The sequence below is a fragment of the Staurois parvus genome, unplaced genomic scaffold (assembly GCF_062004578.1).
Source record: "Staurois parvus isolate SC_StPar_1 unplaced genomic scaffold, SC_StPar_1.0 ptg000414l, whole genome shotgun sequence".
In the NCBI taxonomy this organism is placed as follows: domain Eukaryota; kingdom Metazoa; phylum Chordata; class Amphibia; order Anura; family Ranidae; genus Staurois; species Staurois parvus.
In genome coordinates this window covers 4,317,503-4,330,792 of record NW_028318210.1, presented here as the reverse complement: position 1 = coordinate 4,330,792, position 13,290 = coordinate 4,317,503, and positions in this window count along the sequence as shown.

Here is a 13,290-nt window from a genome sequence, read left to right as displayed (position 1 = left end):
GGCCATACACAGGCCTAGGTTAAAAAGCGGAAGCCGTCAGCAGCGTGAGCAGACGACAGACACATGGCGCAGGGTGGAGGTGGATGCAGCAGTATTCGGAAGCCAAACACAGGCCTCGGTTAAAAAGCGGAAGCCGTCAGCAGCGTGAGCAGACGACAGAGGCACATGGCGCAGGGTGGCGGTGGAGGCAGCAGCAATGGAAGGCCATACAGCACCCTATCACAAAATGGAACCCACCAACAGTGTAAGGAGACCTGAAAGTGGCACATGGCGCAGGGTGGCGGTGGAGGCAGCAGTATTCGGAAGACATACACAGGACTAGTTTAAAAAGCGGAAGCCGTCAGCAGCGTGAGCAGACGACAGAGGCACATGGCGCAGGGTGGCGGTGGATGCAGCAGTATTCGGAAGCCATACACAGGCCTAGGTTAAAAAGCGGAAGCCGTCAGCAGCGTGAGCAGACGACAGAGGCACATGGCGCAGGGTGGCGGTGGAGGCAGCAGTATTCGGAAGCCATACACAGGCCTAGGTTTAAAACTGGAACCCAGCAGCGTGAGCAGACGAAAAAAGACGCACATGGCAGAGGATGGATCTGGCAGCAGTATGAGAAGGCGGTACAGGGGCCCGTGGCACAGTGTGGTGATGGGGGCTACAGAAACTGGATGCCAGAAAGTGGTCGATAGGGCTATATACTGCATGACTACACAGGTGGTTTTTATAGTACTTTATTTTGGCCTCCCTCTCAGCAGGTGTGAAAAAGGCCACCATTTTTGAACGGTAGCGAGGGTCCAACAAGGTGGACAGCCAAAAGTCATCCCTCTGTCTGATGGTTATTATTCGGCTGTCGCTACGCAAGCAACCGAGCATGCTATGAGCCATTTGTGCCAAGGAATGCGAGGGACTCCCTGCCTCCATCTCCACAGCATACTGCCACGGTGCGTCTGGGTCCTCTGTCTCCTCCTCCTCCTCTACCAGATGCTCCTGCTCCTCCACTCCTGTCCGCTGAGTGGAAAAACCACCCATTTCACTCAATAATTCCTGAGCACCAATGTCCTCCTCTACCTCCTCCTCTTCTTCCTGTCCTGCCCCCACAGGGGTCATGTGGCGTTGAGATCTGTGCGCCACGTCTACCGCACCCTGACCAGCCATTGTTAACAGCATTTGTTCCAGGACGTGCAACAGAGGAATGACGTCGTTCATCCCATAGTCCTGCCAACTCACGAATAGCGTGGCCTCTTCAAAGGGCCTGAGCAAGCGGCAGGTGTCACGCATGAGCTGCCAATGGCTGACATCTAAGTTACACAGGGGAGTACCTTTATCCGCTTGTAACATCAGGAAATTGGTGATGGCCTTTCGCTGTTCGTAAAGGCGGTCTAACATATATAGGGTTGAATTCCACCTTGTTGCAACGTCGCAGATCAGGCGATGCTGTGGAATTCCGTTCTGCCGCTGCAGCTCAAGGAGGGTGTGCTTTGCGGTGTAGGAATGGCTGAAATGCATGCAAAGTTTACGTGACATTTTAAGGATGTCTTGCAGTGGGATGGTGGATTTTAGGAACCGCTTGACAACCAGATTGAACACGTGAGCCATGCATGGCGCATGGCACAACCTTCCTTGACGCAGAGCAGACACCATGTTCTTTCCGTTGTCGGTCAACATGGTTCCGATTTTCAGTTTGCGCGGAGACAGCCAACTGTCGATTTCTCTGTTCATTACACTCAGAAGTTCCTCCCCTGTGTGACTACGTTCGCCAAGGCATACCAGGTGCAGCACAGCGTGACACCGTTGCGCCCTGCACATGTGATATGCCGGTCGGGTAATGGGACTTGGCACGGGGGTGGCGGCTGAGGACACGGCGGAAGAAGAGGTGGTAGAGGCGGACATCTTTGCTGGACCAAGGACGTGCAAACGTGGAGGCAAAAGCGGTGTGACCTGTCCAAGTTGCTGGTGCGGCTGTGCCGGCACCACGTTCACCCAGTGGGCCGTAAATGACATGTACCGTCCCTGACCGTAGTTACAGCTCCACACGTCGGCGCTGCCGTGCACTTTGGCAGAGACCGACATGCTCAAAGACTGGCCCACCATCTCTTCTACATGTGACTGCAGGGCTGGCACTGCCTTTTTGGCGAAGAAATGCCGGCTTGGCACTCTCCACCGCGGCTCGGCACAAGCCATCATTTCTCGGAAAGGTGCTGAGTCCACCACTTAGAAAGGGAGGGACTGCAGCACCAGCAACTTGGACAGGAGGACGTTCAGCTTCTGCACCGTCGGGTGCGTGCTCGCAAACTGTTGTCTCTTGGAAACGGATTCCAAGAAAGACTGCTGACGGAATCCGTGAAGAGGAGTAGCAGGAGAAGGAGCATCTGAACGAGCGGAAGATGCCAACGAGCGACAACTCCCCTCAGCAGAGGTGTTGGAGCCTTGACTGGCTGATAGAGGGCGATTGACGTCGGGTGACGGAGCAAGTACCGGAACGGGGGCTGGGGCAGGCAGAACCGCCGTATCTTTATCACGGTTTTCCCAGGCCACCGAATGGCGACGCTGCATATGCTGACGCAACGCTGTAGTCCCAACATTGGCCCCCTGGCCACGCTTGACTTTCTGGCCACATAGTCGACATACGGCTACGTTTACTTCCTCGGGCGGCGTGACGAAAAATTGCCACACCGCCGAGTAGGAAACTTTGCCCCGGCTACTCCTCACTGGCTGACTGCTACTTCCTCCGTGCACACCGGCACCACTACTGGCCGTGGTGGTAGGCTGCAGTGGAGCTGGTGCTCTACTCCATGGCCGTTTGGCTCCACTGACACTGCTGCGACCCTGCTGCCTCCTGGGCAACCCACCGACTGTTTTGCTCGCTGGCAAGCTGGCACCCTCTTCTCCTGATGATGCGGAAGCAATAGCCTGATGACGACGAGGCTGCCAAGTGCGATCAGCCTCATCATCATCAATTAGGGTCTCCGCGTCACTACTAGCCCCCTCGGCTGCGTGTGGGTCAGGAGACAGACCTGTCTCTAGACCGGCTACCGAGCCACTCTCCTCGCCAGTACTTCTTCGCCTGGCTGCTGAAGAGGCGGATGTCTCCCCCCGTTCCTGACCGCCCTCTGTTAGCTCTTCCTCACTGTACAGTGGGGCTGAGCCCACAGCATGCGATACTTCGCTTGGTGAGGGAACACCAAAGGACAGGGGCAGGTCGAGGACACGTGATTTCAGTGGGCTTGCTCCCGGGCCATGCCAACTAACGGTTGTGTCTGACGTACCCACCGACCGTTGGCTGTAGGTGTCAGAGGTGACCTGGGAAGAGGAAGACGACCGAGTCAACCAATCGATGACGGCAGGGTTGTCGGTGGAGACACGATGCTGGATGACACCGGGAGCACTGGCCTCTGGCTGCGACTAGTGCTGCCTCGACCCCTTCCTCTGCTGCCACGTCTGCTCACTCCTGAAACATTGCCTCCTCTGCCACTCCTCTGCGTGTTGTCTGACATACTCTTTAATTCAATAAGCACCCCAAAAATAAAACCGGATTTAACTCTTTGAACGTACAATAGTGGTTGTGAAGCAGAAAGTCAGTTTATTTAGCACAATCGGTCAATTGCAGCTTGCCGTTGGCTGGAAACTGTACGTTTATGTCACTGGAATGCACTAATCACCCAAAAAATATTACCGCCACCCGGCGTGTAAATGGATCTAACTCTTTGAACGTACAATAGTGGTTGTGAAGCAGAAAGTCAGTTTATTTTGCACAATCGGCAAACTGCAGCACCAACTGTGCACGACAGCCACCAAAAAAAAAAAGGGTGTATGTCACTTTAAATTTTCGATTCTTTGATAGCTGTGTCCCTGAGTAACGATTCTGTGGCCCTAAAGTCTCTGTGGCCCTAACTCTGTCCCTTAATACAGACAGGTCTGTCTCTCTTGAATGACTGGAGGCTAATGGAGAATTCTAAGATGGCCGCGATTTATAGCTCCACCATTACACAGTGCTGGCTGGCTGCTGATTGGCTAATGCGATCACATGTCATGATTCATGACTCATGAATGCATTATGGGTCAGTGCGCCTTGTCTGCGCGCCTTCCCAGAGATCCCCGCCCCATCTTCTCTGTCCATTTTCTCCTGTCGCCACACATGTCGCCGCCATTTTTGGGAAAATTCGATTCGTGCATCCGAAGTTTGCTAATTTTCGGATTCGTCGCGAATCGAATTTTTCCAAATCTTCAGAACGAATTCCACTTCGTCATGTTCAATTCGCTCATCTCTAGTTACAATATCCGCCCCAAAAGAGTGGTATGAATTAAAGGTCTTAATACGTTTGGAGGGAGAATTGAACCCCTGAACATTATGAGACAGCAATCGGATAACCCCTCTGTCAGACCGTTGGGGAGACATGGTCAATAATTGACGAGCTATAGTTGGTGAGAGCTATCCACTCTCAGAGCACAGGAAATATCAGGATTAACCAGTAATAAGGACGGCTGACCCTCAAAAAAAAAAACAGAGAAAAAGAAATAGTCCAAAGAAAAAGAAGTGAAAGAAGACACTTGGAGTATTCAAACCCTCAAGTCCAGTAACGGTTGGTATTACACATAATAATATAAACAAACCAAACAGTAAACCAGAAATATCAGGACTAAAACCCTGCAAAGGAATGGGTCTACCCAGAGAATTAACTCAGGGAAGACTCTTCCAAATCTAGGAGGGCCAAGACACCCCTTGCACAAAAAAAACCCTAATATCAGCATAATGCAGCATTAAAGTACCCCAAACCCCACAAGCACCATTGTCAGCAGACAGACATATCGCAACAGCACAAACAGCCATATAGAGAGGGAGAGGGAAAAAACATTTTTTTTTATTACCCTTCCCTCCCTCTCCCCCTACTCCCTCCCCCTTCCTCCCCTCCTCTCTTCACCCCTCCCCCACTCCTCCCAAATTAGCCTAACAGTGGCGGCTAATGTTCCCAAGGGAACCACTGAGAAGCCACCACATTATAATAGACAATATTACAAAGCCTGAAAATCAAAATGTAAACCTCAAGAAGTTTTTTTTATGCGATTTTGTTTTCTTGGAAGTTGAAGCAGACCACAGTGGTGAAAGTGGTGGTGGACGAGAAGCAGTTCCTTATGGAAAGTGAGATGAAGGACTATGAGAAATGATGCCTGGTTGAAGGAGTTCTTCACCTTCATGAAATGTAGAGAACCCATAAGGTTTTCCACTATAGGTAAATTGTAGGTGAAAAGGGTAGGCCCACCGATAGCGGATATCCCTCCGCATCCAATGGGAAAGTAGTGGCTTGAGGGACCTCCGCTTCTGGATGGTGGTCGGAGAAACATCCGCAAATATTTGTATTTTATGTCCCACAAGTTCCAGCTCCGGAGTTTCTCTACTATATTTCATGAAAGCTTCCTTGACCCGGAAAAAATGTGGTTTAACAATAACATACCTAGGAGGAACCCCCTGTCTAGGGGGTATCGATGCTCTATGTATACGATCAATTTCTGTATGAAGATCATCAATTTCAGGCATCACGGATCACATGAGAGATTGGGCAAAGCCAGTGAGCTCTGTTATTGATTCAGGCAGTCCTCCGATACGGAAATTATAACGTCTGGCCTGGTTCTCTAGATCATCAATTTTAGAAAAAGCTTCCTCCAACCGATCCTGTAAGTCGGTAATCATATTGGAATTTTGGGATACGTGGACTGTCGCATCAACTTTAGCTTCAATACTGTCAAAAGGTGGCCCAATTCCTGAAAATCTTGCTTGAGATCAGCTACCAATCTAGTAGTAGCTCTATCTAATGCGCGTTGTAGTAGATTAGCAAAACGAGCGATAAGGGTCGCATTTCCCGGTATTGTGGTGGAGCCAGAGGGAGTGTTGGTGAGTTCTCAGGGCTATCAGGGTCAGGTTCCACACCACTGCTCTGGCTGAAAAAGATAGCTGCCATCTCATTGTCTAACGGAGAAGACACTGGGGAGTCCTGCCCTAGTGAGCAGGCCGAAGCCTGGGACTCTGGTATAACAGGGCTAGGAGAAGAATGGGGGGGCCGCAGAGGGTCACTCACCCCAGCAGAAGAGGCTACCATGTCACAATCCCGGCCTGTTGCTGCAGAAGGGCCAAGTTTTGCCCGCTGAGGGAGAGGTGCTGTCTGCAGGGATGCAGTGGAAGCCGCAGGAGCTGAGCTGGGCTCCATCTTAGGTCCCCTGCCCGCCACAGGGATCTGGTGCTGGGAGCCGCTGCAAGCCCTCCCTGTTACCTGTCTTGGCATGGGGACAAGGCTCCGGGGGTCCCGACCCGGACCAGAGAAAATCGTGGTGCTCGTGGGACTCGGTGCCCGATTATGGGCTCAGTAAGTGCCAGGGATGTGCAGTCCAATTACCGGAGCATGCGTACTGGCCGCTGGCACATGCACATCTCTGTTGATGGGATTTTAAAGGCATATATATCATAACATATCAAAAAAGTGTATTTTTATAAAATCATCATATTTATTAGAATACAAAAAGATATATATTTTTTTAACCGTCTCCCGCCCGCCATATAAGGAAATGGACGGGCGGTGGGTCTTTTGTTCTTGGAGGACATCATTTGATGTCTTCCAACTCTAACCGCTCGTGCGCTCCCCCGGGGGCTAGCAGTGCAGCGATTGGTGTGCTGTGTCCCTTGGACACAGTGGATCACCAATCAGTGGAAAGAGCCGATGACTTCGGCTCTGTCATGTGATTAGCTGTATCCAATCACAGCTGATCGCATGTACTGTACAAGGTAATGGTCTTCCAAAGATAATATCAAATTTGGAAGAAATCCAGAGACTGGACACTCCACACTGCTTCTCTGAAATCAACCCACACTGTTTATACCCAGGTTGATAAGAAGCTACTGTAAAACGGTTCTGTAAATTACTCTTATTGCTGGGTTAAATGAATTCCTACACTACAATAAAAAAAGTACACTAAACTCAAATCATTACACTAAAACCCTATTGAGCCTTCAGTTTGAATAAATAAATACATTTCAGAGTCCTTTTCTGCGATCTGTATCAGAGGACAAGCTTTTTTCTAGGGCTGTGTTTACATTTCGACTTGGTGGGGGAAAAACACATGGTTAAGCCTTGTTTCTACTGCCCCCAACCTCTCCCCCTAAAGATGCAAAGGCAGCATGAAGGGGTGTGCATTGCAGTGAAAATGATCTCCCTAGTCATTTTCGGCTGGCAGAACTACCCACCGACCGTGGCCTTTTCAGCTGAATGGGGCAGCATCCCAACCGCTCGACAACCATAATGCTTCTTCACTGCCTGTCAAACACCCTCTGAAAAACAATCCACCACAGACTGCTTTTCAGAGGCAACAACCAGTGTAAACGGGCCCCTGGCTGTGGCTGCTTTCTAAAGGCAACAAACTTTAAGACTTTGCACACCTTTTCTTTATGACTCAAGATTTAGCTATTCAGATAGCATGATCGTCGGGACCCCTCCCCCCACTGCTTTCCAATGCATCTAGCAAGGAGACAAATATTTTATTAAAATAGTAGTAAACTCAAAAGCAAATATATATATTAAATTACAGCATTTTTTAGGCTTTATTTACTTTATTTTCACCTTGTGATCCTGCCAGCAAGTCTGATGTTTTTCAACAGAACAAGCAATCTTAAAGATGTAGCAGTCAAAGGGTTGAGATGAACCATTTAACTCTGACGGGGTACTTACAGCTTTTATTTATTTATGTAAACCTTTTTAAAAAAAAAAAAGAACGAAAAAAAGAAAAAACTGCTTGTTGTAACTGCATATACAGTATTAGCTGGAGTTTGGCTTCAGTTTGTTAGTGTATTTAAACCTGCTAGTATATCTAACACTCCCCTCCCTCCTGACTGACAATGCTTCTATCCAAAGGTGTTTTGTGTACCTTCTTCCACAGTTGGACTCCATTACAGAAGGTGTGCTACTGGTCAGATCGCCAGATGAAAATAGAGGGAACCAGTTACTTTAATGTCACTAGGCATGCAGAGGGAGAGGAGTTTCCCTGTTCCACTTACTCTGTCTTATCGGTTGCTAGGACACAAGTGGTCCCTCTCAGACAGCATCCTCGGTTGTTAGGACACAGTTAGCCACTTGTGTCATAACAACCAATGACACTGTCCAGCCCAGGTTGCCTGCATTCTAGCAACAAATAAACAGTGCTGGAATAGGGAGACTGGGTGCAAGCCTTCGAGCCAACATGCTCACTCTCCAGGCACATTCACTGAACAGGGGATAGTGGCAACTGAGCTTTGCCTGTGATTAACATTAGTAACACCCACAAATCGGGCTTCTACCAGGGGAGTAGCAGAGAAGATGGAAAGCAAGGAATAAAGAGGAGATTCTCCCCAAATTTCAATACCATTCCATTTGATAAGCTAATACATTTCAACATGAGTGTACAGACCTGTATTTATTTTTGTCATGCTTCTTAAACTAAGTATTACATACATAATAAAGAAGATTACCATACAACTACAAATGTACCCCCTCATTTTATGTATTTTATTTATGAAGTTTATTCACTTAAAGTGAAACGTTGGCTTAGAATAAAACATTTGTGAGCAGGTAGGTTCCTTATAGCAGAAGAAATGTTCTATAGGCTCAGCTCAAAGCGCTAAAGCACCGGGAAAAGAATCCTTATTTAAAGTGATACTAAAGGCTTAAAAAAACATGTCTATACTTACCTGCTGTGTGCAGTGGTTTCACACAAAGCAGCCTGGATCCTCCTCTTCTCGGATCCCCCGCCGGTGCTCCTGTCCCCTCCCTCCTTTCTGGTGCCCCTATGGCGACACCAGAGCAGAAGTGTTCCCAAGCCGCTGTTCCGTGTGTCCATTCACACACAGAGCCGCGGCTCGACACCGCCCTTCTCTCTACTCGTTGGCTCACTGGCTGTGATTGACAGCAGCGGAAGCCAATGGCTGGATGGAGAGGGGGCTTAGTTGAGTATTAGGGGGGCTGCTGCACAGAGAGGGTTTTCTTACCTTCATGCATAGAATGCATGAAGGTAAAAAACCTTAAGCCTTCACAACCACTAACCATAAGTAATAGTAATTTACTGTCCATTGAGTCCAATGAGATTTGATAATGACAGTTACATGGTTCAAAAATTATCCTTATCCTTGTGTTACAGCTTAGTGATTTTAAGCCCTAGTTAAAATTGATGCGGTGCAATTTCTTTGCATTTTTCAAGTGCAATTTCAGGAGCATTTGTGATGCGATTCTGCAGCAATTTTACACAGCTGTGATTTCTGTTCTGGCTAACTTTGTGACATTAGAAATAGGTGTATCTTGCACTGAATTTGCATTGCATGTTAACACCTATGCATTTTCACTGTTATTTCCATTTAAAGTGTTACTAAACCCAGGACTCTGCATTCACTATATCTGGTCTCCCACAATACACAGAACATGAAAATGCAATTATTTTAGTAAATATACACTGCTAAATACCTTTTCTCATCATCAGTTAGAGCAGTCTTGTGACTTCTATCAGTGTTCAGCACAGCACTGGTTAAAGTTTGTAGCAAGCGTTTTCTTTCTGCAGAACCCCTGACCTCTGTCTGGACAGTGCTGATTGGCCCTGTGCTGATCACATGCACTCTTCCAAGAAAAAAAAAAAACTCTCTCGCAATACACACCAATCTGACCATGTGCAGAGCGTCTCCACACATATGTCTTATCAGAAAATAAGAGGGGGACACTGGAAGAAGGGGAGGATCACAGAAGTCAAGATCAAACAGCATTTTTACACAATGCAAAGGATTAACCCCTTAGGTTCCACAGTGAGTATAACAAGCATGCGTATACAGACTGATTTTACTGTTGTGGGTTTATTAACACTTTAAGTCTATGTGGCTCAAAAAGTAACGCATCGCACCAGACATGCACAGGACCCTTTTGGAAATCACATCACATTTGGAAAGCATAGGTGTGAATGACCTCCATAGAAAGCCATGTTATCTCCCTTGTTTGTGCTGAAGACTGCACTGGACGGACTGGATCAGTCACTGGTCGTGGTTGATTGGGTGGGTAGGGGAAAGTTCTTCCAGTCAGTTGTACCCAATGGTGAATATTGGTGGTAAACCCTCCTAGGGTTTGGGCTGCTGTCTTTCTGGTACCTTTCTGGTACGGCCTTGAGGTCGTTTCCACACGTACACATGGAATAGTAGAAAAGAAGGAGAGCCCGATGTCCAAAGAATGCACTTTTGATGGTAGATTAGCAGGCATTTATTGCGATTAACGACAAGTACATCAAGCCAGCGTGTTTTGGGAGAAAAGACTCTCCCTTCTTCAGGGCTGTTGCTACATGCTATGAAATAGGATAAATTCCCACGTCGGTTATATATTTCCCAGGTTTAGTGACTTATGGCTGGCTTATCCTCTTAGTGGAAATAACAGACTACAAGTACCATCAACCATTGTGACCAACAACTTGTAGTTCTCAATGAACTGTGAGGATGCCAGTGAGCGCTTTCTTAGTTCTTTGATTCTTCCTGCCAATCAGTAACTGCCTACCCATATGGGAGGTATGAGCAGACAGCGCACTGAAAGTCTGCAGAATTCTATCATTGCACCTGCGATCTGCTGTACCATTTTAAGAAAAAATAAGGTCGTTTTGAAAATGATGGCAGCTACATGTTTCAAAAAAGTTATCACAGGGCCATGTTTACCACAATGTAGCATCCCCTCTTCTTTTAACAACAGTCTATAAATGATTGGGACCTGAGGAGACCAGTTGCTGGAGTCTTGAAAGAGGAATGTTGCCTAATATAGGTTTCTAACTGCTCAACAGTCCTGGGTCTTCTTTGTCGTATTTTTCATTTCAAGATGCGCCAAATATTTTCATTTGGTGGAAATTCTGGACTGCAGGCAGGCTAGTTAAGCACCTGGACTCTTCTACTACGAAGTCATGCTGTTGTCATAGATGGAGTGTGTGGTTTAGCATTATTCTTCTGAAATATGCAAGGCCTTCTCTGAAATACAGGCGTACCTCGGTTTACGAATGCTTCGGTTAACATTATTTAATAATTTTTATGAATGAAAATCCATTGAAAATAATGCCTTGGTTTATGAACTTTTTTTCACAATACAAACGGATTAATTGGTTTCTCAATGCATTTACGATTTTTTTTTAATCATGTCCCTGTACAGTACTATGCCTTTAAAATGCACTTTATAAAGAGTTTTGAACAGATAAGACATTTTTTTACTTTTTTTTTTTTACCTCTGGAACGGATTAATTGGTTTTCAATACATTTACAAATTTATTTTTAATCCTTCCCTGTACAGTATTTATGCCTTTAAAGTACACTTTATAAAGAGTTTTGAACGCCGGGTTAATTGGTTTTCAATGCATTCCTATGGGAAACTGTGTTTTGGTTTACGAATTTTTCGCAATATGAAAAGTCCCACAGAACAAATTAAATTCATAAACCTAGGTACGCCTGTAGATTTTGTCTGGATGGGAGCATATGCTGCTCTAAAACCTGGATATATCCCTCAGCATTGATGGTGGGTTTATGGTATTTGCACATCATTGCATCTTCATGTAGATTTTACACAGCATCCCAACTTTTTTGCAGGGTGTATGTACAGGGGTCGCAGGGGTTGCAATTGTGACCCGGCCCCATGCTCCAGGGGGCCATGCGGTTCCCTTGCATACATGGATAGGAGGGGAGGTGGTGGCATGTAGAGGAACCCATCCCTCCATGCAGGCACTGAATGCCTGCTTCTCCTCCTCTCTCTCCCGCAGATATTCAGTGGCTGCAAGAGTGACGTGGAGGGCATTGGTTGCTCTACATGCTGTCCCCTTGCCTCCCTATCCCTGTCCTGCTGCCCCAGGCTTCTGCGTGCTCCCCTATCCCTCCCTTCTTCGCCCCCACAGTGGTGATGGGTTTCCACCTCCCACAGCTAGGGTCCTCATTACTTTCACACTAGAGTATAACAGTAAACAGGATAGAGAGGGTGACTCTCCCTAATGGGGGCACTAACAGCAATAAAAACCTGACAGGTGGTCTAATCTATCTGCACCATAGTTGCCAACTGTCATGGATTACCCATTGCTCAGTCCCAGCCATAAATCTGAGATCAGGGCAGGGACAGCCGCAGATAGTGCTTCTTAATTCTATGTTAGCCTAGGCAGTGAAAAAAATTAAAAACTTTTTTGTTGCCATTTGCTGTGTGGAAAAGGGGGCCGCGGTAGACTGGGGACTATTTTTTAATTTTTGGGTCCAGCGGACTAATCTGCAGTGCCGCTTTTTCTTAATAATAAACAAAATTCCTGGCCACTTTTGTATCAGATTGCCATGGCAGATTGATGTAGAAAAGGCTGGGACATTGCTTTAATTCATGGGAGCCTCTGCACTGCAGATTAGTTCAACGGCCCCAAAAATGAAAAAATAATCCCCAGTCTGCTGCTTCCCCCCTTCCTGCATAGCAAATGGACACAGGAACATTTTTATTTTTTAGTTGCTCTAGGCTGGTGGTACTCCTGCAGTCTCTGACCCTCTCTTGTACTACTCCTGCAGTCTCTGACCCTCTCTTCTGTACTACTCCTGCAGTCTCTGACCATAGTCCTGTACTACAACTGCAGTCTCTGACCCTTTCCTGTAGTACTCCTGCAGTCTCTGACCATAGTCCTGTACTACAACTGCAGTCTCTGACCCTCTCCTGTAGTACTCCTGCAGTCTCTGACCATAGTCCTGTACTAACTGCAATAACCTCTAGGAACCAATCAGTGAGCAATAATGATGTGCACTAACCTCTAGCAACCAGTGTGTGGACCAGTTTTTTATATGTAGATTATTTGTTTTTTTTAGATAAGTCTATGATTGTGTTTGTTTTTTGGGATGTTGGGGTGGAGAGCAAAATTGCATGGGAATAGCCCAAGAGAATCTCAGACTCTGTTTAACCACGCCTCCTTTAAGCCACGCCCGATATTTAGCATAATTTAAACCACACCCATTTTTGGCTTGGTGCGCTTTGGCATTCTTTTTTCATGGTAAGCCACACCCATGAGTGAATGCCCCGCACTTAATTAACATACTGCTCCGCCTACACTGTCTTTCTGGACATACAGGGAAAAAGTGTCCCTAAAATTGTTTTTGAAATGTCGTCAACTATGCTCCACTCTGTCCACAAGGAAACGTTCTGCCTGTAGGGACACTCTAGTCTGTGGGAGCCATGAAGGGTTCCTGTGTATTGGACATGTATACACGCAGCTCAGTATGAACACATCGCAGGATGATGACATGTCCACATCCCATAACCATTGGTC